The sequence below is a fragment of the Nicotiana tabacum genome, chromosome 3 (assembly GCF_000715075.1).
Source record: "Nicotiana tabacum cultivar K326 chromosome 3, ASM71507v2, whole genome shotgun sequence".
Classification (NCBI taxonomy): domain Eukaryota; kingdom Viridiplantae; phylum Streptophyta; class Magnoliopsida; order Solanales; family Solanaceae; genus Nicotiana; species Nicotiana tabacum.
The window spans coordinates 131,471,057-131,498,492 of record NC_134082.1 but is presented as its reverse complement, the minus strand read 5'-3'; positions in this window follow the sequence as shown (position 1 = coordinate 131,498,492).

Here is a 27,436-nt window from a genome sequence, read left to right as displayed (position 1 = left end):
TAATTAAGCTAAAATGATGAGCCCACTTCATTAAGCCCAAGATGTCATCTTCTTGGAGGCCCAGTTTGGTGCCACATGTCAAATGACGTGGTGCACCAAGTCAAACGGAAGAGCCAATAGGATCATGCCACGTGTCAAAATGACAAGGCATGCCAAGTCAAACTAAAAGGCCAATGAAATCGTGCCGCGTGTGCAAGTGACATGTTCTGGCCAATCAAATACAGTCATGTCACACTTCAATTTGATTAGTTGGAAAGAGTTTGTTCTTATCACAACTCTCCCCTTCCACAACTATAAATAGGGGTCTTCATAACTCAGAAAGGACACTAGAAGTTATAAAAAGAAGCAAGAAAGATCTCGTGGATCAAACGCTGCAAATTCCTCCACAAGTTTCAGGCTTCAAGTTCAAGTTGAAGAAATCAAGTGCAAATTCACGAATGAAGAACAAATCAAGGTCAAGTTCAAGCAATCGAGCTCAAGCTCAAGCTCAAGAACAAGATCATCGTTTGAGGCAACAAATACATATTCAAGATCAAGCTCAAAGGCCCTTGAATTTATATTAGAAAAGTAGAATTAGAGGATTCATAGAGATTGTAACACTCAAATTACTTGAAATCAAATACTACGATTGTTGCGATATTTTTTGGTTTTGATTTTATTTTCTCGAACCAAATTTATTGTCTACAGTGTGCCCCATCAAAACATTTATCCATGGCATATAGCTCAAACCACCTTGCTCAAAATCAATAGCCACGCACAACGACATCAAGTACTCAAAGTGCATTACCATAACCACGGAGAAGCAAATGACACAATACCACACGAAACCCAAAAGAGCATAACCTATACGCCATCCACCAAGCAATACCCAATACTCTTCACGCTTAAATTCCGCTATAAGACCCCAATAGAACCACACCATATGAGAATATAACCAACAATCATAACCCCTCGTAACATAGAAGAGTAGCTCATATATCACTTTAGAACACAAATAAGCTCAACAACAATTGAATGGCACATCCCTCAACAATAGCAGTTCGGAGTCAATAAATCCGACCAGGTACAGAACACTCCTCCATGTAGGGCCTACCAATAAACCCCAAATCGGCTCTAGTCCCCCACGGTAGATAAATAACCCTCCGAAAGTCTACAATGACTTAATCACAACACATACTAACCTCTAACTAACCTTGGCTACTTTTTACGGTCCACTACCACGAAACAATCTACTCACGGAACTCCTGGTCTCTAAATCCATAGAAAATATGAATCACTATCTCTGATCTCAACTCCACTGCCTGAATGCCCACACTTCTCCAATTACACAGTCACCCCATGAGGAATACTTCTAAAATTCTTCTGTGCCACAAAGCAAAATTTGAACTCCAGCAGTCGATCAAACAAGAGAGTGCCGCAATACCAATGAAGTATCCATAACTCCCACACATCACCCTTTCTGAATTGTATGCTCTCATCAAGCCATACCAGTTAGTAATATCATTTACCTAGTCATCAGAAGCTGTCCATGCTGCCTAAAAATTTATGACCTTCCTTTCAGAACAGAACTGTGACCTTACGCATACAAATCCCAATCCTACACAACATACCGCATACACCATGCCATCCCATGATAAATATGAGAACTTCATAATTCATTCCGAGTCACAAGCAAATACTTACTCAACTAGCCAAGAACTTTCCATTGGACCCCATCTAGGAGAAAATCACCATACATCACATGTTTCTCACGCTAATAGAAAAAGATATACCTCTTTAACCGTGGTAGAAACCATCAAGAACTCCCCGAATCCCATTTGCTCAAAACCCAACCGCCGGAACTGAATCCTTCTAACCCAACCAAGCTATGCAGGTCACAAAAACTCAAGAGCATTGCCATGAAACACCTGTAGAAACTCATTACCTCATAAACACCAAAGAACTAATCATACCCATTACCATACTGATCCAACCTACTACCAAGTTGTCTTATCTATCTGAGTTCCTTCTGAATTGCATTCATATTGATACTTCTCCTCAATACCTCAATCCTCAACCCAGACTCACCACACAAGGCCATAACATAAACCACACAGCCCTAAGGCTCATAAGCCACTAAATGCTCTCTTAAGCACACCAAAAGTACCACAATCAAGATACCCACTCCGAAGAGACCTTCTATGATTTTCAAGTTGTTTATCTTACTTTCCTGATACTGAAATGTAGAATCCACAACGATGTAGAAATATCATGAGCCTGGACACCATCCAATGTAACTCTCAGCTTCTAGCCACATATGAACCCGCAAAATTTTTTAATTGCCACATATAAATCTTGAATTCATTAGAACCATTCTCGAGAGTTATCCACTCTGCTAAAATCTCAATTATACTGATCAAATGGGCCGATCGACCTGAGCCCCATTAGCACTCCAACACCCAAGGATGTAACCCCACCTTAATGCAACCAGATAAATTTCTGCTCCACGCATATTACATCCTTAACCAATAACAACTCAAATCATTCCATGATTCCCATATACTCATAAAACATAATACAACTCGTATTCAGAAATTCCCTTTACTCAAGTCATCCTTGATCTCAACTTCTACAAGTCATAACTGGTTCACCAGTATACTTCAAACAGAAACTAATACGACACTTAACCATGCAATAAACTTATTAATAGCTAAAAGCCATAGATCAAAACACACAAAAACTCACAATGCCCATACTCTATTACTGGCATAATACCATAGTGAGATTGGACTAAATCCTTCATAAGCTCGTGCAACACAAACCATCTACTACTTCAAATCATCTACAAATCTCGCATTTACCCTCGTAATAGTCAAGAAAACTCTCATACGCTATCCAAACTCAATATGCAACACATATAATTCACTGGTTAAAGGAGGACTCGTTACAAAACACCATAGGGATCACACGCCCTCAAGACACCCCGTAGGAGATAACCCACTTGCTTCGTCTCAAGCTAACATTTCTTTATTCCCTTCCATTGTCATAAACATCACGCAATCACTTAATCTTCCTAAGTCTGAACTCATACCACGACATGAAATCTATTTCATTCCTAACTAAACAACATGAAAAGATCCTTCAATACACCCATAACTCAGGGCTATACATCAAATCAAGATGGAAATCAAGCACCAAATAGTTCTTTTTACCCTTAAGTAGATCCTCCTCATCATATCCAAATCATATGAACACATGTCGCAGTCACATCATACTCATCACGTAGCCATCCAGCCATCACTTCCACTAATAGGGACACTACTAAATATATAAATCCAAAAGCACGCGCTCACACAATCAACACCTCAGTGCTCAAGCTACAGGAAAAGTCCAGCCCCAAGTCCTCTAAACTGGCCCAACATCAACACACAAAAATTACATCTCGCCTCTCGTTCAGGGAATCACAAGCCGTTGATGCACAACTGACATCGAGCGCTCATGCGCGCATACGAACGCGTGGAAGGAATTTCAAGACTTACATTTCAAGTTGAATTAATGTTGCACGATACGAATACAAGAATGTGGGATTTCCTAAACGTTCTACAGCCTCTCAAAGATAAGTACAGACGCCTCTATGCCAATTTGCGAGACTCTACTAAACCTGCTCATAACTCGTGAGACCTATGTAACCTAAGCTCTAATACCAACTTGTCACGACCCAAAACTAACCCTGTCGTGATGGAGCCTAACATGGTACTAGGCAAGCCGGCATACTATCAAAACCAATCAATATTTTCATTTTTAAGACAAAACCAAAGCTATTTAACAATAAACCTGCATAAGGAGTTTAAATCAAAATAACAATATAGAAAGAAAGTCTGACATCGAGGTGTCACTAGTCATGAGCATCTACTACAACCGTCTGACAACATCATGACTAATATAGCCTAGAAATAAATTAATACAACTAAGGAAGGATAAGGAGGGAGAAAAGCAGGGCTACGATCGCTAGGCAGCTACCTTACTAACTCCGATGGACCTGCTACTAAGTAATCAACACCCGCTATTAGGTTTAGAAATACCTAGATCTGCACACAAGGTGCAGGGCATAATGTGAGTACGCCAACTCAATAAGTAATAAAAGTAAATAGAGACTGAGCAGTAGTGACGAGCAATAAAACATATACAGTTCATATCATGAAATCTCAATAAAATACAACAGGCTTTTAAAATCAGGGTTTAGAATCAACTCAGCTCAATTAAATCCAGTTTCAGTAAAACCATTTAAAACATCTTTCAACAGTTTTCAATGAAGTGATGAAATAGTGAGTTAAAATTATGAAAACATAAATAGCCCCTCAGGCAAAACTCACTCGTATACAACACCTCGGTGAACATCACTCGTGAATAGCCCCTCGGGCAAACATGAATCATAAACAGCCCATTGGGCAAACCTTACAGTTACTCATATATAGCCCCTCGGGCATTACCTCACAATCGCTCGTAAACAGCCCCTCGGGCAAAATATCATATCACTCATTCAGGGTACCCGCGCTCACTGGGGTTGTACAAACTCCGAAGGGGTTCCTACAACCCAAGCGTTATAACAAGCCACCTCATGGCATAAATCAATCAGGCCTACGTCCTCATAACAAGCCACATCATGGCATAAATCAATCAGGCCCGCGGCCTCACAAAAATAATGAATCAATATCAACGTGTTGCGACATGTAGCCCGATCCCATAATATCCTCACAACACAGGCCCTCGGCCTCACTCAGTCAGAAACCTCTCAAGCCACTCGAGCTATCAGTAAAACAGGGTGCTCAGTCCAAATATCATTTTATCCATCAAAACTGAGTAATAAAGACTGAGTTATGAAATTAGTAAACACAACATGACTGAGTATATAGATCTTAAATCAAAAGTGAGAGGATAATAAGAAAAAGCCCCTGAGATTCCAAACAGCTCTAGCACAAGGCCCAAATATGGCATTCATCCCAATTTATAGGAAATTCTTTCTAAAACATATAAGTATAATATAATTTAAGTTAAATACGCAACTTTATAGTTGATATGGGACGGACCAAGTCACAATCCCCAACGGTGGACACCCACACGCCCGTCACCTAGCATGTGCGTCACCTTAAAATAGTAAAGCAATGTGAAATCCGGGGTTTAATACTCTCAGGACTAGATTTACAATCATTACTTACCTCAAATAAGTCAATTCTAATATCGAGCAAGCCAAGCGATGCTTCAAAAATGCTATCTAGCGCGTTCCGACCGACGAACGACTCGAAACTAACCAAAAACAACTCAAATACATCAAACAATGCTAAAGCAACCAATCCCAATTGAAAAATGTCGAATCATTAATCAAATGCCCAAAATCGGCAAAAAAGCCCAAACCGGGCCCACGTCTCGAAACCCGACAAAACTCACAAAATCTGACAACTCATTCAATTTTGAGTCCAACCATACTAGTTTCATCCAATTTCGACTCTGAATCGATTTTCAAAACTTAAAATTTGCTTTATGAAACTTTAGTTAAACCCCCCCAAATTTCACTTTGAAATCATCAATCAAATGCCAAAAACGAAGATAGATTCATGAAATATAACAAAACCCGAGTAGATAACACTTACCCCAATACACATGGTGCATATCGCCTCAAAAATCACCCAAATCCGAGCTCCCCAACTCAAAATATGACCAAATGAACAAACCCTTATTTTATATATTTTTTGCCAGCTATTCTACCTCGATTATCGTGGCAAACAATTCCAAAATTCAAATTTGATGCCTCCAATGACTTTCTTGTAAAATTTAAGTCAAGTTAGGCTCTTGAATCACTCCATTTGACCTTATATTGAAGGAGATATGTTGGTTTCAATATTTGAAAATAGTGCAGATTTTTAAATACGAATTCAGTGGCAATTTTGTAATTAATCTGAAAAAATAAGACAACCCAATTCTTAGTAAAAAGACCATAAAATCCTCATACGATGTCCAAATTCGACGATTCTTTTTTTATATCTCTGTAATTATGATACGGATCTAATGCTTCAATAAAAACAGAAATCGAAGCTCATTTGCTTAATGTAGTACCATTTATGCTTACGTCGAAACATAAAAAACGAGCGCAACACAAACCAAACCTATCTGAAACTCACCCGAGCACATCGGGACCCTTTTCGAACATACCAACAAGTATCATATCATAACACGGACCTACTTGAGGCCTCAAAAAACACATAACAATACCGAAACGACGAATCACACCTCAATTCGAAATCAATGAACTTGAAACTTCAAACTTCCACAACCGATGTTGAAACCTATCAAATCATGTCCGATTGACCTCAAATTTTGCACACAAGTCACATTTGACATTATGGACCTACTCTAACTTCTGGAATTGGAATCCGACCCCGACATCAAAAAGTCCACTTCCCGTCAAACTTTCCAAAATTCCAAAATTCGCTATTTCAAGCTAAATTCTACTATGCACCTCCAAATCACAATCCAGAGGCGCTCCTAAGTCCAAAATCACCCAACGGAGCTAACGGAACCATCAGAAATCCAATTCGAGATCAAATTCTAAAAAGTCAAAACTTGGTCAAACCTTTCAAATTGAAAGCTTCTAGTTGAGAATCATTCTTCCAAATCAATTCCGAATAACCTGAAAACCAAAATCGACGATTCACATACGTCATAATACTTCCTACAGAGCTACTCATGCCCTCAAACAATCGAGCGAAATGCAATTGCTCAAATGATCGATTGGGTCGTTATATCCTCCCCCACTTAAACATACGTTCGTCCTCGAACATGCCTAGAGTTGTTCCAAAAGCCATCAACTCGTTGTATAATCTCACTATGCACATACCCAGGGGTGATCTTATGTCACCCTATCCCATATAGGTTTGATAACACAACATGACTGAAATTTCTTAATCCAACCTAGTCTATAGGGCCCAATTTCCAACATCCGAAATTTTCTAAAAGATGAGAACCTTGCATCTACACACTATATAAGTCTGAACAAGCTGTATCAAACCATATCCATAACCCAATATGTAATCACATGATATACCACATAACTCAAACACTCATGGCGATAAATCCTAATCACAGTATCTGCTCAAAACACCCAATGCCGGTAATACACCTCTTAACCAACAAAGCCTCGTTCTAACACTTTCATATACTACCAATGATGAAAGAAACACGCAGAAATTCATAACCATTCGTCAGATCAACAAGTCCTGGAGCTTCCTCTTCTCCGACAGGAACTATAGTAGATTTCTAAGTCGACTACCGATATTATCCTTCCAACCATGTTGTAGCCAATTCTGATAGTATTCATTCTAGGTTCAATGACCTCATCCAACACGACCACTTTGATAACATGACACATCAATACAATCCAAATCCATAACCTGTGCAACTCGTGTACCCAATTGCAACATCCCAAATGTACTCAAATCATGAAAAAAAATAACTCAAACGAGAGGATTGTCCCGCAAGCTTAACAAGTACTGCCACAACGAAATACTAAAAATCCATCACTAGGACTACCAATGAACCCCAAATCAGCTCTGGTCCCCCACGGTAGATAAATAACCCTCCGAAAGTCTACAATGACTGAATCACAACACATACTAACCTCTGACTAACCTTGGCTACTTTTTACGGTCCACAACCACGAAATAATCTACTCACGAGAACTCCTAGTCTCCCATAAAAATATGAATCACCATCTCTGATCTCAACTCCACTGCCTAAATGCCCACACTTCTCCAATTACACAGTCACCCCACGAGGAATACTTCTAAAATTTTTCTGTGCCACAAAGCAAAATTTGAACTCCAGTAGTCAATCAAACAAGAGAGTGCCGCAATACCAATGAAGTATCCATATCCCACACATCACCCTTTCTGAATTGTATGCTCTCATCAAGCCATACCAGTTAGTAATATCATTTACCTAGTGATCAGAAACTATCCACATTGCCTAAGAATTTATGACATTCCTTTCAGAACAGAACTGTGACCTTACACATACAAATCCCAACCCTACACAACATACCGCATATATCATGCCATCCCATGATAAATATGAGAACTTCGTAATCCACTCCGAGTCACAAGCAAATACGTATTCAACTAGCCAAGAACTTTCCATTTGACTCCATCTAGGAGAAAATCACTATACATCACATGCTCCTCACGCTAGTAAAAAAAGATATACCTCTCTAACCGTGGTAGAAACCATCAAGAACTCTCCGAATCCTATTTGCTCAAAACCCAACCGCCAGGATTGAATCCTTCTAACCCAACCAAGCTATGCAGGTCACCAAAACTCAACAGCGTTGCCACGAAACACATGTAGAAACTCATTACCTCATAAACACCCAAAGAACTAATCATACCCATTATCATGCCAATCCAACCTACTACAAAGCTGTCCTATCTATCCGAGTTTCTTCTGAATTGCATTCACATTGATACTTCTCCTCAATACCTCAATCCTCAACCCAGACTCACCATATGAGACCTTAACATAAACCACACTACCCTAAGGCTCATAAACTGCTGAATGCTCTCTTAAGCACCCCAAAAGTACCACAATCGAGATACCCACTCCGATAAGACCTTCTATGATTTTCAAGTTGTTCGTCCTACTTTCCTAATACTGAAATGCAGAATCCACAATGATGTAGAATACTACAAGCCTAGACAAATATATTCTTAAATTCATTAGAACCGTTCTCGGGAGTTATCAATTTCAATTATACTGATCAAATGGGCCGATCGACCTGAGCCCCATTAGCACTCCAACACCCAAGGATGTAACCCCACCTTAATGTAACCAGATAAATTTCTGCTCCACACACATTACATCCTTAACCAATAACAACTCAAAGCATTCCATGATTCTCATGTACTCATAAAACCTAATACAACTCGTATTCAGAAATTCCCTTTACAAGAGTCATCCTTGATCTCAACCTCTACAAGTCATAACTGGTTCATAGTGTACCTCAAATGGAAAATAATACGACACTTAGCCGTGCAATCAACTTATCAATAGCAGACTCCCCCACTTGGCTCAAAGCCATAGATCAAAACACACAAAAACTCACAATGCCCATACTCTATTACTGGCATAATACCATAGTGAGATTGGACTAAATCCTTCATAAGCGTGCAACACAAACCATCTAGTGCTTTAAATCATCTACAAATCTCGCATTTACCCTCGTAACAGTCAAGACAACTCTCATACGCGATCCAAACTCAATATGCAACACATATAATTCACTGGTTAAAGGAGGACTCGTTACAACACACCATAGGGATTACACGCCCTCAGGACACCCGCAGGAGATAACCCACTTGCTTCGTCTCAAACTAACATCTCTTTTTACCCTTTTACCGTCATAAACATCACGCAATCACTTAATCTTCCTAAGTCTGAACTCATATCACGACATGAAATCTATTTCATTCCTAACTAAACAACATGAAAAGATCCTTCAACACACCCATAACTCGGGGCTATACATCAAATCAAGATGGAAATCAAGCACAAAATAGTACTTTCTACCCTCAAGCAGACCCTCCTCGTCACATCCAAATCATATGAACACATGTCACAGTCACATCATACTTATCACGTAGCCATCCAGCCATCACTTCCACTAATAGGGACACTACTAAACATATAAATCCAAAAGCACGCGCTCACACAATCAACACCTCAATGCTCAAGCTACAGGAAAAGTCTAGCCTTAAGTCCTTTAAACTGGCCCAACATCAACACATAGAAATTAGATCTCGTCTCTCATTCAGGGAATCACAAGCTGTAGATGCACAACTGACTCCAAGCGCTCATGCGCGCATATGAATACGTGGAAGGAAATTCAAGAGTTACATTTCAAGCTGAATCAATGTCGCATGATAAGAATTCAAGAATGTGGGATTTCCTAAAGGTTTTGCAGCCTCTCGAAGATAAGTACAGACGTCTCTGTATCGATCCGTGTGTCACGACCCCAACCCCGATCGTGATGGCACCCAACACACTGCTAGGCAAGCCTGACCAACTAACAACCCCTATCTTTTTTCTTATAAAAATCATTATCAGCTAACACAGTTAAATTTCAAAATTACCCTAATAAAAGTTTAGGACAACGAGTTAAATATGCGGAAATTCAGATGATAATACCACTACATAGCCCATATAGATATGGTGTCACAAGTCTCGAACCTCTAGCACAAGTTTAACAGCCTAATACATAATCAGTCTAGGAAATGCGGATAAAACGAAAGGATAGAAGGGAGAGATCCGGGCTGCGGACGTCGTGCAACTACCTCGATGCTCCCGGATATGAACTGATCGACTAAAACTCCTCACTTAGCTTATGGAACAACTGGATCTGCATGCAAGGTGCAGGGAGTAATGTGAGTACTCCGACCCAATGAGTAATAAGCATACATAATGACTGAGAATAAGAAATCACGGAAAACACAGAGTAATCTATAATGCGGCGGTTTTAAACAAGTAATATGAAAGCAATAAACCAATGGAAATGAAATATGGTAATGCTACGACAAATAAGCAGTTAACTGACAGACATATAAAGAAAATCAACACATAGAACGGTACCCTATATTACCCGCTGCGGCGTGCAACCCGATCCATAAATTTCGTCGACGGCGCTCACTAGGGGTGTGCAGACTCCGGGAGGGGCCCCTTACGGCCCAAACGCAATATCAAACCATCTCGTGGCATCAAATTTAGGCCCTCGACCTCATATCAATATTAGTATAACACTGTTGCGGCGTGCAGCCCGATTCCATAGTATCCTCACATTTAGCCCTTGGCCGTAATCAGTTCAGAAATCATATAAGCACCTTGGGCATTAGTAAAATAGTAGTTCTCAGCCCAAAACATTAATTAATATATCATTTTAGTTTCAAAACCGAGTAAAAGTGGCTGAGATGTAAAACAGTGGAATATAGTATGACTGAGTTCAAGTAGTAAGTCTAAACAGTGAGGAAATAGTGATAAAACTCCCCGGAGGGTTCAAATAATTGGCACGAAGCCCAAATATGGCAGTCAGTCCAAACATTGATGAGAACAAATAAGTTTCAACCAAAATACGCGGTAAAAGCATCACTCGGGACGGACCAAGTCACAATCCCCAATAGTAAATGGCGCCACACTCATCATTAAGTACGTGTCTTTCCTCAATATAGCACTACGATGTGCAAAGTCGAGGTTTCAAACCCTCAAGACATCATTTACATTCATTACTCACCTCGAACCGGCGAAATCTCTAGCTTGCTACGCCTTTGCCCCTCAAATCGTCCTCCTCGCGCGTCGAATCTAACGAAAACCAGAACGAATATGTCACAATATGCTAAGGGAACAAAGCCCAAGCGAAAACGATCGAAAATATCAAAAATCCCGAAATTAGCAAAACCCGAGCCCTGGGCCCACTTTTCGAAACTCAGAAATTTTCACATCAATGGGTTCCTTATCCTTCCACGAGTCCATGAATTTCTAGTTTAATTTCACAATAGAATCACGTTTTATGCTTATAAATCTTACCTCCAATCACTTCTCCTCGAATCCCTCTTCGATTCCCCTCAAAGAGCTCTCAAACTACTCAGCTATGGAGGAAAAATGGCTCAAAATCGCGGATGAAATGTTTAATAAACTCACTGCCCAGACATAACCGCTTCTGCGGTCATTTTTCCGCATCTGCGGAATTTTACTTACAGGGCCAACACCGCATCTACGGTCTTTTCACCGCTTCTGAAGCTCCGCAGGTGCGGTCCCCCTTCCGCATCTGCGGTTCCAGGCATTCCCCAGCCTTTTCGCTTTTGCGACCAAAAAACCCAGCATCTGTGATACCGCACATGCAGTCACTAAACCGCAGGTGCGAAAACACCAGCAGCAGCAGAAAATCTGCTATCTCCCAAGTTTCAAAACTTCCCGTTAGCCATCCAAAATCACCCTGAGGCCTCCGGAACCTCAACCAAAGGCACCAACACAACCCAATACCTTATTCAAACTTGTTCCAATCATCAAAACACCTCAAACAACGCCAAATCCATCAATTTACATTGAATTCAAGCCTAAGTTTTCTAAAAACTTCCGAAATATGTTTTTGATCAAAAACCGAACCAAACCACGTCCGAATGACATGAAATTTTGAACACACATACCAAATGACATAACGAAGCTACAACAACTCTCGGAATTCCATTCTGACTCCCGGATCAAAATCTCACCTATCAACCAGAAATCGCCAAAATACTAACTTCGCCAATTCAAGCCTAATTCTACACCGAACCTCCAAAACCACTTCCGATCACACTCCTAAGTCACAAATCACCTCCCTAAGCTAACCGAACCATCGGAACTCACATCCGAGCCCTCTAACTCGTAAGTCAATATCCGGTTGACTTTTCCAACTTAAGCCTTCTTAAAAAGAGACTAAGTGTCTCATTTCTTACCAAAACCACACCAAATGCAAACCAATCAACTCGACCATATAAAACATGGATAACGAAGCATAAAGAAGCATAAATAGGGAAAATGGAGCGGTAACTCATGAGACGACTGGCTGGGTCGTCACATCCTGCCCAACTTAAACAAACGTTTGTCCTCGAACGAGTCAAGAAACATACCTGAAGCCTCAAATAGGTGAGGATATCTGCTCCGCATCTCCTGCTCGGTCTCCCAAGTAGCCTCCTCCACGAGCTGACCTCTCCACTACACTTTCACTAAAGCTATATCTTTTGACCTCAACTTCCGAACCTGCAACCCAAAATAGCTACTGGCTCCACATCAAAGGTCAAATCATCATCCAACTGAACTGTGCTGAAGTCCAAAATATGAGACTGATCTCAACATACTTCCGGAGCATAGAAACATGAAATACCGGATGCACTCTAGACAAGCTGGGTAGCAGAGCAAGCATATAAGCCACCTCCCCAAATCCTCTAAAGTACCTCAAAAGGCCCAATGAACCGCGGACTCAACTTCCCTTTCTTTCCAAATCTCATGACACCCTTCATGGGCGAAACCTTCAACAAGACCTTCTCACCAATCATGTAGGATACATCTCAAGCCTTCCAGTCCGCATAACTCTTCTGACGCGACTGTGCTGTACGAAGTCTCTCCTGAATCACCTTCACCTTCTCTAAGGCATCCTGAACCAAATCTGTCCCCAATAGCCTAGCCTCGCCGGGCTCGAATCAACCAACTGGAGATCTACACCGCCTCCCATTCAAAGCCTCATACAGAGCTATCTGGATACTCGACTGGTAGCTGTTGTTGTAGGAAAACTCTGCAAGCGGTAAAAACTCATCCCATGAACCTCCAAAATCAATAACACAAGCACACAACATGTCTTCCAATATCTGAATAGTACGCTCGGACTGTCCGTCAGTCTGAGGATAAAATGTTGTGCTCAACTCCACCTGGGTACCCAACTATCTCTGCACGGCTCTCCAAAACTGCAAAGTAAACTGAGTACCTCTATCTGAGATGATGGAAACCGGAACACCATGCAACCGAACAATCTCCCGGATATAAATCCCTGCCAACCGCTCTGAAGAATAGGTAGTACACACAGGAATGAAGTGCGCGGACTTGGTCAGCCGATCCACAATCACCCAAATAGCATCACACTTCTTTAAAGTCCGAGGAAGTCCAACCACAAAGTCCATAGTGACCCTCTCCCACTTCCACTCGGGAATAACCATCTGTTGAAGCAAGCCACCCGGTCTCTGATGCTCATATTTCACCTGCTGACAATTGAAACACCGAGCTACAAATCCCACAATATCTTTCTTCATTCTTCTCCACCAATAGTGCTGCCTCAAATCCTGATACATCTTCGCGGCACCCGAATGAATGGAATACCGCGAGCTATGGGCCTCCTACAAAATCAACTCTCTAAGCCCATCTGCATTGGGCACACAAATCCGGCCCCGCATCCTCAACACTCCATCATCACCAATGGTCAAATCTCTAGCATCATCATGTTGAACTCTATACTTAAGGACAAGCAAATGCGGATCATCATACTAGCGCTCTCTGATGCGATTATATAAGGAAGACTGAGAAACCACACAAGTCAACACCCGACTGGGCTCCGAAATATCTAGTCTTACAAACCGATTGGCTAAGGCCTGAACATCAACTGCAAGGAGTCTCTCCCCAACTAGAATGTACGCCAAACTCCCCACACTCACTGCTTTCTGGCTCAAAGCATCGGCCACTACATTGGCCTTTCCCGGATGATATAGAATAGTAATATCATAATCCTTAAGAAACTCTAGCCATCTCTGTTGCCTCAAATTAAGGTCCTTTTTCTTGAACAAATGCTTAACATTATGATAATCGGTGAATACCTCACAAGATACGCCATAAAAGTAATGCCTCCAAATCTTCAATGCATGAACTATGGCAGCTAACTCCAAATCCTGAACAGGGTAGTTCTTCTTATGGGGCTTTAACTGACGAGAAATATAAGCAATAACTCTACCATCCTGCATCAATACACAACCAATACCAACTCTAGAAGCATCACAATATCCGGTATATGAACCTGAAGTTGATGGCAAAACCAATACTGGAGCTGTGGTCAAAGCTGTCTTGAGCTTCCGAAAGCTCTCCTCACACTCGTCCGACCATACAAATGGAGCACCCTTATGAGTTAACTTGGTCAAGGGCGATGCAATGGACGAGAATCCCTTAACAAACTGGTGATAATAGCCTGCCAACCCAAGAAAGCTACGAATCTCTATGGCTGAGGACAGTCTAGGCCAACTCTAAACCGCCTCTATCTTCTTCGGATCAACCTAAATACCCTCGCTGGACACCACGTGTCCCAAGAGAGCCACTAAACTGAGCCAAAACTCACACTTGGATAATTTTGCATAAAGTTTCTCCTCCCTCAATCTCTGCAATACAACTCGTAAATGCTCCGCGTGCTCCTCCTGACTACGCGAGTACACCAGAATACCATCAATGAATACAATAATGAACGAATCTAGATAAGGTCGAAATACATTGTTCATCAAATGCATGAACGCTGCTGGGGCATTGGTCAGCCCGAAATACATGACAAGAAACTCATAGTGACCATATCTAGTCCCGAAAGTAGTCTTAAGAATATCTGGATCCCTGATCTTCAACTGGTGATAGCCCGACCGGAGATCAATCTTAGAGAACACCCTCGCTCCCTGAAGCTGGTCAAATAAACCATCAATGCGAGGCAAAGGATACTTGTTCTTAATTGTTACCTTGTTCAATTTCCTGTAATCAATGCACATCCTCGTTGTGCCATCCTTCTTCTTCACAAACAGAATCGACACTTTCCACGGTGACACACTAGGCCGAATGAACCCCTTATTTAGGAGTTCCTGAAGTTGTTTCTTCAATTCTTTCAACTCAGCTGGTGCCATACGATACGGTGAAATAGAAATGGGCTAAGTGCCCGGCACCAAGTCAATACCAAAATCAATATCCCTTTCTGGTGGCATGCCCGACAGGTCTACAGGAAAAATATCGGGAAAATCCCTCACAACTGGAACAGAATCAATGCTAGGAGTCTCAGCTTCAACATCCCTCACAAATGATAGATATGACAGACAACTCTTCCCAACCATACGCTGGGCCTTTAAGAAAGAGATCACTCTACTAGGAACATAATCAGTCATGCCTCGCCACTCGATCCGCGGTACACCCGGCATAGCCAAAGTGACTATCTTAGCATGACAGTCTAGAATAGCATGACACGGAGATAACCAATCTATGCCCAAAATAACATCAAAGTCCACCATGATCAATAGCAATAGATCAACTTGGGTCTTCAAACCCCTAATAGTCACAACACATGACCGATACACACGGTCCACAATAATAGTATCACCCACCGGGGTAGACACATGAAGAAGTAAAGCAAGAAACTCCTGGGGCGTACCCAAATAATGAGCAAAATATGAGGACACATAAGAATAGGTGGAACCGAGATCAAATAATACAGGGGCATCTCTGTGGCAGACTAAAACAATACCTGTAATGACAGCATCTGAAGCAATAGCATCTGTCCTGCCTGGAATAGCATAGAAATGATCCTGGCCACCGCTTGATCGACCTCCCCCCTTTGGGGTGACCCTTGACTGCCTGACCTCCACCCCTAGCTAGCTGGGCAGGTGGTGAAGTAACTGGAGCATAAGTCGAGAGTTGACCCCTCTGCTGAAACTGACCATCACAAAGTCGAGGGCACTGCCTCCTCATATATCCAAAGTCTCCGCACTCATAACAACTACCTGGTGCTGGAGATGGGGACTGAAGGGAACCCCTCGCACCGGAGTGACTAGCAGATGCACTCGGTGCAGAAGAACCCTGAGCTAATGAAGCACGAGATGAAATCTGAGCTGGGAGGGCACTGAATGAAGGTTGGCCCTGCTGAGACCCATTATGACCACGACCTGAAGATGCCCCACGATACTCTGGACGGGCCGACTAAGCAAGCATGAAAGAACGACCTCCACCATGCTGGATCTGGACCCTCGAAGGAGCACCATTGTAACTGCTCGATCCTCGAGGCCTCTTGGCCTCTCTCTCCTCTCGTTCCCGACGATGAACCATCTCAATCTCATGAGCAATATCAACCACCTCCTCGAACGTAGCACCCAATACTCTCTCTAGTCATCAGAATACGGAGATGGTAGTTAAGGCCATCCACAAATCTCCTAATCCTCTCATGATCTGATAGAATCATCCAAATGGCATGACGAGCCAACTCAGAAAACCTCATCTCATACTGGGTCACGGTCATACCCCCCTGTGTCAACCACTCAAACTGCCTACATAACTCCTCTCTGCGAGACTGCGGTACATACTTCTCCAAAAAGAGAGCGGAGAACTGCTGCCAAGAAAAGGGTGCTGAATCGACAAGCCTACACCTCTCAAAATCCTCCCACCAAGTAAAGGCAGCCCCCGAGAACTAAAAAGTGGTAAATGTCACACCACTAGACTCAAGAATCCCTGTTGTACGGAGCATCCGCTAACACTTTTCAAGAAAACCCTGGGCATCCTCACCCTCAGTGCCACTGAACGACGGAGGCTGGAGCTTAGCAAACCTTTCAAGACGATGCTGCTCATCATCCGGCATGGCTAGTACTACGAACTCCTGAACTGGCGCAACCGGCTGAGTTAGAGGTGCCCCCGGTGTCTGTAGTCCCTGCAATACCTGCTCAGGTGTGCGAGCAGTGGGGGTCTGATTGCCTCCCTAGGCCTGTGAAGTAGCGGTAGTGGCTAAAACTGCCTGAGCCAGGCTAGTGAAAACTGATAAGATCTGTGCCAAGGCCTCCTGAAGACCCGGAATCACGATGGGCACAGCTGGTGCCTGAACTGGTGTTGCTGGAGCCTGATCCGGAGTTGGGGTAGCTGGTGGATCAACAGGTGTTTCCCTCCCTACTCCACCTCTGCCACGTCCACGACCGCGTCCACGGCCTCTGGTGGCCTCAGTGGGTGGCACTGGTGGTTGTCCACCTCATCCACTAGCTCACGTCCTCACCATCTGTGAGAGAAAAGAATGACATAAGTTTAGTTCTCGGATCAACAAAGTCGCACGACAAGAATTTCAAGAATGTGAAGTTTTTCCTAAAGCTTCTACAGCCTCTCAAGGATAAATACAGACGTCTCCATACCGATCCGCGAGATTCTACTAAACCGACTCATGACTTGCGAGACCTATGTAACCTAGGCTCTGATACCAACTTGTCACGACCCCAACCCCGGTCATGATGGCGCCCAACACACTGCTAGGCAAGCTTGACCAACTAACAACCCCAATCCATTTTCTTATAAAAATCATCATCAGCTAACACAGTTAAATTGCTAAATTACCCTAATAAGAGTTTAGGACAACGAGTTAAATATGCGGAAATTCAGATGATAATACCACTATATAGCCTATAAAGATCTGGTGTCACAAGTCTCGAGCCTCTAGCACAAGTTTAACAGCCTAATACATAATCAGTCTAGGAAATGCGGATAAAACGAAAGAATAGAAGGGACATATCCGGGCTACAGACATCGTGCAGCTACCTCGATGCTCCCGGATATGAACTAATCGACTGAAACTCCTCACTTAGCCTCTGGAACAACTGGATATGCATGCAAGGTACAGGGAGTAATGTGAGTACTCCGACCCAGTGAGTAATAAGCATAAATAATGACTGAGAATAAGAAATCACGGAAAACACAGAGTAATCTATAATGCGGCAGTTTTAAACAAGTAATATGAAAGCAATAAACTAATGGAAACGAAATATGGTAATGCTACGACAAATAAGCAGTTAAGTGACAGACATATAAAGAAAATCAACACATAGAACGGTACCCTATAGTACCCGCTGCGGCGTGGAGCTCGATTCATAAATTTCGTCGACGGTGCTCACTGGGGGTGTGCAGACTCCAGGAGGGGCCCCGTACGGCCCAAGCGCAATATCAAGCCATCTCGTGGCATCAAATCTAGGCCCTCGGCCTCATATCAATATCAGTATAACACTACTACGGCGTGCATCCCGATCCCATAGTATCCTCACATCTGGCCCTTGGCCGTACTCAATTCAGAAATCATATAAGCCCCTCGGGCATTAGTAAAATAGTAGTTCTCAGCCCAAAACATTAATTATTATATCATTTTAGTTTCAAGACCGAGTAAAAGTGGTTGAGTAGTAAAATAGTGGAAAACGGTACGACTGAGTTCAGGTAGCAAGTCTAAACAGTAAGGAAATAGTGATAAAACTCCCCGGAGGGTTCAAATAGTTGTCACGAAGCCCAAATATGGCAATCAGTCCAAATAATAAGGATAACAAATAAGCTTAAATCAAAATACGCGGTAAAGCATCACTCGGGACGGACCAAGTCACAATCCCCAATAGTAAACGACCACACGCTCACCATCAAATGCGTGTCTCACCTCAATATAGCACTATGATGTGCAAATCCGGGGTTTCAAACCCTCAGGACATCATTTACATTCATTACTCACCTCGAACCGGCGAAATCTTTAGCTCGTTCGCCTTTGCCCCTCAAATCGGCCTCCTCGCGGGTCGAATCTAACCAAAACCAGAATGAATACGTCAAAATATGCTAAGGGAACAAAGCCCAAGCGAAAACAATCGAAAAATATCAAAAATCCCGAAATTAGGAAAACTCGAGCCCCGGGCCCACTTCTCAAAACTCAAAAAATTTCACATTAATGGGTTCCTTATCCTTCCACGAGTCCATATATATCAAAAGTTCTCAAATCCGACCTCAAATGGCCCTTCAAATCCCAATTTAAAATCTCAAAATCCCAAGCCCTAGTTCTTCCATTTTTAGCTAAAATTCCATGAATTTCTAGGTTAATTTCACAATAGAATCACGTTTTATGCTCATAAATCTTACCTCCAATCACTTCTCCTCGAATCCCTCTTTGATTCCCCTCAAAGAGCTCTCAAAATACTCAGCTATGGAGGAAAAATGTCTCAAATTCGCGGATGAAATGTTTAATAAACTCACTGCCCAGACATAACCGCATCTGCGGTCCAATATCCACTTTTGCGGTCATTTTTCCTCATCTGCGGAATTTCACTTACAGGGCCAACACCGCAACTGCGATCCTCTCGCCGCTTCTGCAGCTCCGCAGGTGCGGTCCCCCTTCCGCATTTGTGGTTCCAGGCATTCCCCAGCCTTTCCGCTTCTGACACCCAAAAACCCGCATCTACGATACCACACCTGCGGTCCGCCAACCACAAGTGCAAAAACACCAGCAACAACAGAAAATCTGCTATCTCCAAAGTTTCAAAACTTTCTGTTAGCCATCCGAAATCACCCCGAGGCCTCCGGAACCTCAACCAAAGGCACCAACACAACCTAATACCTTATTCAAACTTGTTCCAATTATCTAAACACCTCAAACAATGCCAAATCCATCAATTCACATCGAATTCAAGCCTAAGTTTTCTAAAAACTTCCGAAATACGTTTTCGATCAAAAACCCAACCAAACCACGTCTGAATGACCTGACATTTTGCACACACATCCCAAATGACATAACGAAGCTATAGCAACTCTCGGAATTCCATTCTGACCCCCGGATCAAAATCTCACCTATTAACCGGAAATCGCCAAAATACTAACTTCGCCAATTCAAGCCTAATTCTACACCGCACCTCCAAAACCACTTCCGATCACACTCCTAAATCACAAATCACCTCCCGAAGCTAACCGAACCATCGGAACTCACATCCGAGCCTCTAACTCATAAGTCAACATCCGGTTGACTTTTCCAACTTAAGCCTTCTTAAAAAGAGACTAAGTGTCTCATTTCTTACCAAAACCACACCAAATGCAAACCAATCAACTCGACCACATAAAACACGAATAACGAAGCATAAAGAAGCATAAATGAGGAAAACAAAGCGGTAACTCATGAGACAACAGGCCGAGTCGTCACATCGCAAAACTCTACTAAACCTGCTCATGACTTGCGAGACCTATGTAACCTAGGCTCTGATACCAACTTGTCACAACCCAAATCTAACCCTATCGTGATGGCGCCTAACGTGGTACTAGGAAAACCGACACACTACCAAACCAATTAATATTTTCATTTTTAAGACAAAGACAAAGCTATTTAACAATAAAGCTGCATAAGGAGTTTAAATCAAAACAACAATACGGAAAGAAAGGTCGACATCGAGGTGTCACTAGTCATGAGCATCTACTACAACCGTCTGACAACATCAAGACTAACATAACCTGGAAATAACTGAATACAACTAAGGGATGATAAGGAGGGAGAAAAGCAGGGCTGTGATCGCCAGGAAGCTACCTCACTAACTCCGATGGACCTACTACTGAGTAATCAACACCCGCTATCGGGTTCAGAAATACCTGAATCTGCACACAAGGTGCAGGGTGTAATGTGAGTACGCCAACTCAGTATGTAATAAAAGTAAATAGAGACTGAGCAGTAGTGATGAGCAATAAAACATATACAGTTCATATCATAAAATCTCAGTAAAATACAACAGTCTTTTAAAATCAGGGTTTTGAATCAACTCAGCTTATTTAAATCTAGTTTCAGTAAAACCATTTAAAAGATCTTTCAACAGTTTTCAACGAAGTGATGAAATATTGAGTAAAAATGATGAAAACATAAATATCCCCATAGGCTAAACTCACTCGTATACAGCCCTTCGGGCAACATAAATCAAGAATGGTCGCTCGGTGAACATCACTCGTGAATAGTCCCTCGGGCAAACATGAATCATAAATAGCCCATCGAGAAAACCTCATAGTCACTTAAATACAGCCCCTCGGGCATTACCTCACAATCGCTTGTAAACAGCCCTTCAGGCACAATATGAATCAAGAACAGCCCCTCGGGCAAAACATCATATCACTCACTCAGGGTACCCGCGCTCACTGGGGGTGTATAGACTTCAGAGGTGCTTCTACAACCCAAGCGCTATAACAATCCACCTTGTGGCAAAAATCAATCAGGCCCACAGCCTCATAAAAAGCCACATCGTGGCATAAATCAATCAGGCTCGCGGCCTCACAAAAATCATGAATCAATAACAACATGTTGTGGCGTGCAGCTCGATCCCATAATACCCTCACAACATAGGCCCTCAGCCTCACTTAGTCAAAAACCTCTCAAGCCACTCGGGCTATTAGTAAAACAGGTTGCTCAGCCCAAATATCATTTTTACATCAGAACGGAGTAATAAAGACAGAGTTATGAAATTAGGAAACACAGCATGACTGAGTATAGATATTAAATCAAAAACAGTGAGAGGATAATAAGAAAAAGCCCCTAAGGTTCCAAACAGCTCTAGCACAAGGCCCAAATATGATATTCAACCCAATTTATAGGAAATTCTTTCTAAAAGACATAAGGTTTATATAATTTAAGTCAAATATGCAACTTTATAGCTGCTACGGGACGGACCAAGTCACAATTCTCAATGGTGCATGCCCACACGCCCGTCACCTAGAATGTGTGTCACCTCAAAATAGTAAACCAATGTAAAATTAGGGGTTTCATACCCTCAGGACTAGATTTATAATCATTATTTACCTCAAACAAGCCAATTCCAATACCGAGCAAGCCAAAGGATGCTCCAAAAATGCCATCTCGCGCATTTCAACCGCCGTACGACTCGAAACTAACCAAAAACAACTCAAATACATCAAACAATGCTAAAACAACTAATTCTAATTGAAAAATATCGAATCTTTAATCAAAAGCCCAAAATTGGCCAAAAAGCTCAACCCGAGCCCGCATCTCGGAACTCGACAAAACTCATAAAATCCGACAACTCATTCAATTATGAGTCCAACCATACTGGTTTAATCCAATTCCGACTCCGAATCGATGTTCAAAACTTAAAAATTCACTTTATGAAACTTTAGGCAAAAACCCCCAAATTTCACTTTGAAATCATCAATCAAATGCCAAAAATGAAGATGGATTCATGAAATATAACCAAAACCGAGTAGAGAACACTTACCCCAATATATATGATGAAAATTGCCTCCAAAATCGCCCAACCCCAACTCAAAATATGACCAAATGAATAAACCCTTGTTTTAAATATTTTTCTGCTAGTTATTCTGCCTCGATTATCGTGCCAAACAATCTCAAAATTCGCTTTTGATGCCTCCAATGATTTTTTGGGAAATTTTAGTCAAGTTAGGCTCTTGAATCACTCCATTGGACCTTATATTGAAAGAGATCTGTTGGTTTCAATATTTGAAAATAGTGTAGATTTTTAAATACGAATTCAGCGGCAATTTCTTAATTAATCTGAAAAATTTGGCAACCTAATTCTTAGTAAAAGAATCATAAAATTCGCATACAATGTTCAAATTTAATGATTCTTTTTTATATAACTCCGTAGTTACGATAAGGATCTAATGCTTTAATAAAAATAGAAATCGGAGCTCATTTGCTTAATGTAGTACCATTTATGCTTACATCGAAACATAAAAAACGAGCGCAACACAACCCAAACCTACCCGAAACTCACCCGAGCCCCTCAGGATCCTGCTCGAACATACCAACAAGTCTCATATCATAATACAGACCTACTTAAAGCCTCAAAACACATATAACAACATCGAAACGATAAATCACACCTCAATTCAAAATCAATGAACTTGAAACTTCAAACTTCCAAAACCGATGCAGAAACCTATAAAATCATGTCCGATTGACCTCAAATTTTGCACACAAGTCACATTTGACATTATGGACCTGATCCAACTTCCAGAATCAGAATCCGACCCCGATATCAAAAAGTTCACTCCCGATCAAACTTTCCAAAATTCCAACTTTCGCTATTTTAAGCCAGCTTCTACTACAGACCTCCAAATCACAATTCGGACGCGCTTCTAAGTTCAAATCACTCAACGGAGCTAACAGAACCATCAAAAATCCAATCCGAGTTCAAATTCTAAAAAGTCAAAACTTGGTCAAACCTTTCAAGTTGAAAGCTTCTAGATGAGAATCATTATTCCAAACTAATTCCGAATAACCTGAAAACTAAAACCGACGATTCACATAAGTCATAATACTTTCTACGGAGCTACTCATGCCCAATCGAGCGAAGTGCAATTGCTCAAATGACAAATCGGGCCGTTACAGAAGTACCTTGGGAAAGTCCTTGAACAAATCTTGTGTGAAAGTGGTTGCTCTTATTGAGTGTTACATGTTTTGTTTTCCTTACTTGGTTTTATCAGACTTAAACTTTATTCAGCTTACTCCACGGCGTTATTACCTATTGTGACTCGTTGCTAATTGCTGCTTTTAGTTTCCTATTACCAATATTATTTCATTATTGTTATCATGCTTAGCTTTATATTGATATTGTTCCCTATTAGTTTTACATTCATACTTGTACATGTTATTAAGTCTAGTATGTGTCTTGACTTTCCCTCATCACTACTCCATCGAGGTTAGTCTTGATACTTACTACGTACCGCCGTGGTATATTCATGCTATGTTTTCTGTGCATTTTTGTACAGATCCAAATATTTCGAAGTTTGTTGATCATTAGCTAGTTGATCGGGCATTGTTGTGGGGACTTAAGCATACCGCTCTGTTTCCCCCATTTATACTTCTTATTGCTTTGTTTATCGGTTCTATGTGTGATCGGGTTGGTTGGCTTGGGTTCAGAAAGGTTTTGGTAAGGTTTGAGACACTTAGTCTCTTTTGAGGAAGTTTAAGTTGGAAAAGTCAATCGGATGTTGACTTATGTGTTAGAGGTCTTGGATTGAGTTCCGATAGTTCAGATAGCTTCGGGAGGTGATTTGGGACTTAGGAGCGTGACCGGAATGTGTTTTGGAGGTCCGGAGTAGATTTAGGCTTGAATTGGCGAAATTAGAATTTTGGCATTTTCCAGTTAATAGGTGAGATTTTGATATAGGGGTCGAAATGGAATTCTGGAAGTTATAGTAGGTCCATTGTGTCATTTGGGATGTGTGTGTAAAATATCAGGCCATTCGGACATGGTTTGATAGACCTTTTGATCAAAAGCGTAATTTAGAAGATTTTGGAATTTTACGCTTGAATTCGATGCAAATTTGGTGTTTTGATGTTGTTTTGAGCGTTCCGAAGATTGAAACAAGTTTGAATGATGTTATGGGATATGTTGACATGTTTGGTTGAGGTTCAGGGGGGGCCTCGGGTGAGTTTTGGGTGGTCAATCAGACCATTTCTTGTTGTGGGAAGTTGCAGAAACCGTTGTGTGTGTGTTGCAGAAATTTAGCCTTCACGTTCACGAGTGGGCCCTCGCATTCACGAAGGGTTAGGCTGGGAGGCTGTGAAGTTGGACTTCTCATTCGCGAAGGAGGTCCCGCGATCGCGAAGGGTTGAGGCTCGAGGTCATCGCATTTGCGAGGTTATGCCGCGTTCGCGTCGAAAAAAGTTGAGCGGCTGGGTTCAGGTTGGTTTGCTCTTCGCATTCGCGGAAGGGAAGTCGCATTCGCGGTGAGTAAGGGCGCTAAGTCTTCGCATTCGCGAGCTGGGAGTCGCGATCGCGAAGAAGGAAATTTTGGTCATCATCAGTTTGTGTGTTGCGAACGCGAGGCTTTGACCGTGTTCGCGAAGAAGGTTTTGAATGCCTGCGAGGAATGTTTAAATAGCCATTGTCCGCGATTTTGGGGCTAACTTTCACCATTTTTGGGCGATTTTGAAGCTTTTTGAAGAGGATTGAAGAGGGATTCAAGGGGGAACACTTGGAGGTAAGATTTATGGATTTAATACTCAATCCTAATGTGAATTCTACGTAATTAATCATGAAATTTAAGCCTAATATTGAAGAACTATGGCTTGTAATTGGAGACCTAGAATTTGGGATTTGAGGGGTCGTTTGTGGTTAGATTTTGATGCTTTTGATATGAATGAACTCGGGGAGTGATAAGAAGTCTATTGATGTAATTTTTACCAGAATCCAAGACGTGGGCCCGGGGGTCGGGTTTGGCTAATTTTGGGATTTGTGTTGTAATTTGATTTCTTTTGAGTGAGCTTTGTTTCCTTAGCATATTTTGATGGATTTGTACTGATTTTGGTTAGATTTGGAGCATCCGGAGGTTGATTCAAGAGGCAAAGGCATCGTGGGCTAGAGATTGGATCGGATAAAGGTGAGTAATGATTGTAAATGTTGTCCTGAGGGTATGAAACCCCGGATTTCACATCGTTGTACTATATTGAGGTGACGTACACGCTAGATGACGAGCGTTGGGTCATGCACCGCTAGGGATTGTGACTTAGTCCATCCCGAATGACTGTTTTACCGCATATTTGACTGAAAACTGTTTGCTACCATCATGTTTTGGGCGATATGCCATGTTTGGGCCTCGTGCCAACTATTTGGACCTTTAGGGGATTTTTACTGATATTTCCTCATTGTTTTGACTTTATACTTGTACTCAGTCATGCTATATTCTACTATTTTCATAACTCAGCTATGCTTACTCTGTTTTAACACATTAAATGATATTCTAAATGATAATTTGAGTTGAGCATCATGTTTTACTGTTGCCCAAGTGGCTAATAAGATTCTAACTGAGTAAGGCCGAGGGCCTATGTTGTGAGGATACACTGATTTATGATTTATGAGGCCGAGGGCCTGAGATTGTACGGCGCGAGGTGGCTTGTTGATATGTGGCCGAGAGCCTACTAATTATGCCACGAGATGGCTTGATATTGCGCTTAGACCGTAAGGGGCCTCTCCCGGAGTCTGTACACCCCCATGAGCGCAAGTACGTATTGTGATATGAGATATAGCCCGAGGGGCTGGTATTGTTCCATTATATTGCCCGAGGGGCGGATTTTGATGAAATTGTGCCCGAGGGGCGGATTTTTATGTGTTTATCTATTCTAGCTGCTTTTCATTTAATTGTTTAACAGTTAAAAAGGTGTTTTAAAGAAGCTTATTCTGAACTAAGGTGTCTTTATATGTTTTCACTATTTCATTGCTTTTTACTGGTTTTATACTACTTCTTTATAGCATGTTGATGTGCTTTTACGTGATTTATTATCGCTCAGCCTTCATTTATTGTTATTGCTCACTGAGTTGGAGTACTCACTTTACTCACTGCACCCTGTGTGCAGATTCAGGCACTTCAGGTCCCGCTAGCGAGTGTTGACTCTTCCAGCTCAGGTGGATTTGGAGATTCACTAGGTAGTTGCTCGGCGTTCGTAGCCTAGTGCTTCTCCCTATATCTTATTTTCCCTTGTTTTAGTTCTGTAATAGGCTATGTAGACTTTTTCTGTCTTTAATCAGATAGTAGATGCTCATGACTGGTGACACCCCGATGTCGGGCTATGTCTATTCTGCAACTTGTAGTATTCACCTTTATTTTGGGATTATTATTATGTTAAAGACTTAATGTGTATTATTTTTATTGCTTAAAATTAATTGGGAGTGTGCGCTTGGCCTTGTCTCCACGAGAGGCGACATCACGACCAGGTCTAGGTTTAGGGTCTTGACAATTTGGTATCAGAGCCTAGGTTACATAGGTCTCACGAGTCATAAGCAAGTTTCGTAGAGTCTCGTGGATCGATACGGAGACGTCTGTATTTATCCTCGAGAGGCTGCAGAACCTTTAGGAAAAACTTCATATTCTTGAAATTCTTATTGTGCGAATCTGTTTATCCGAGTACTAAACTTCTGTTGTTCTATTCTCTCACTAGATGGTGAGGACACATGCTACCAGTCAGGATGGACGACCACTAGTACCTCCAGCTATGGCCACTAGAAGCCGAGGACGCGGTCGTGGTCGCGGTAGGGGCAAGGGTATGTCCCGCACAGCAGCTAGGGCAACACTCGCAGATCCACTAGCCGCCCTAGTT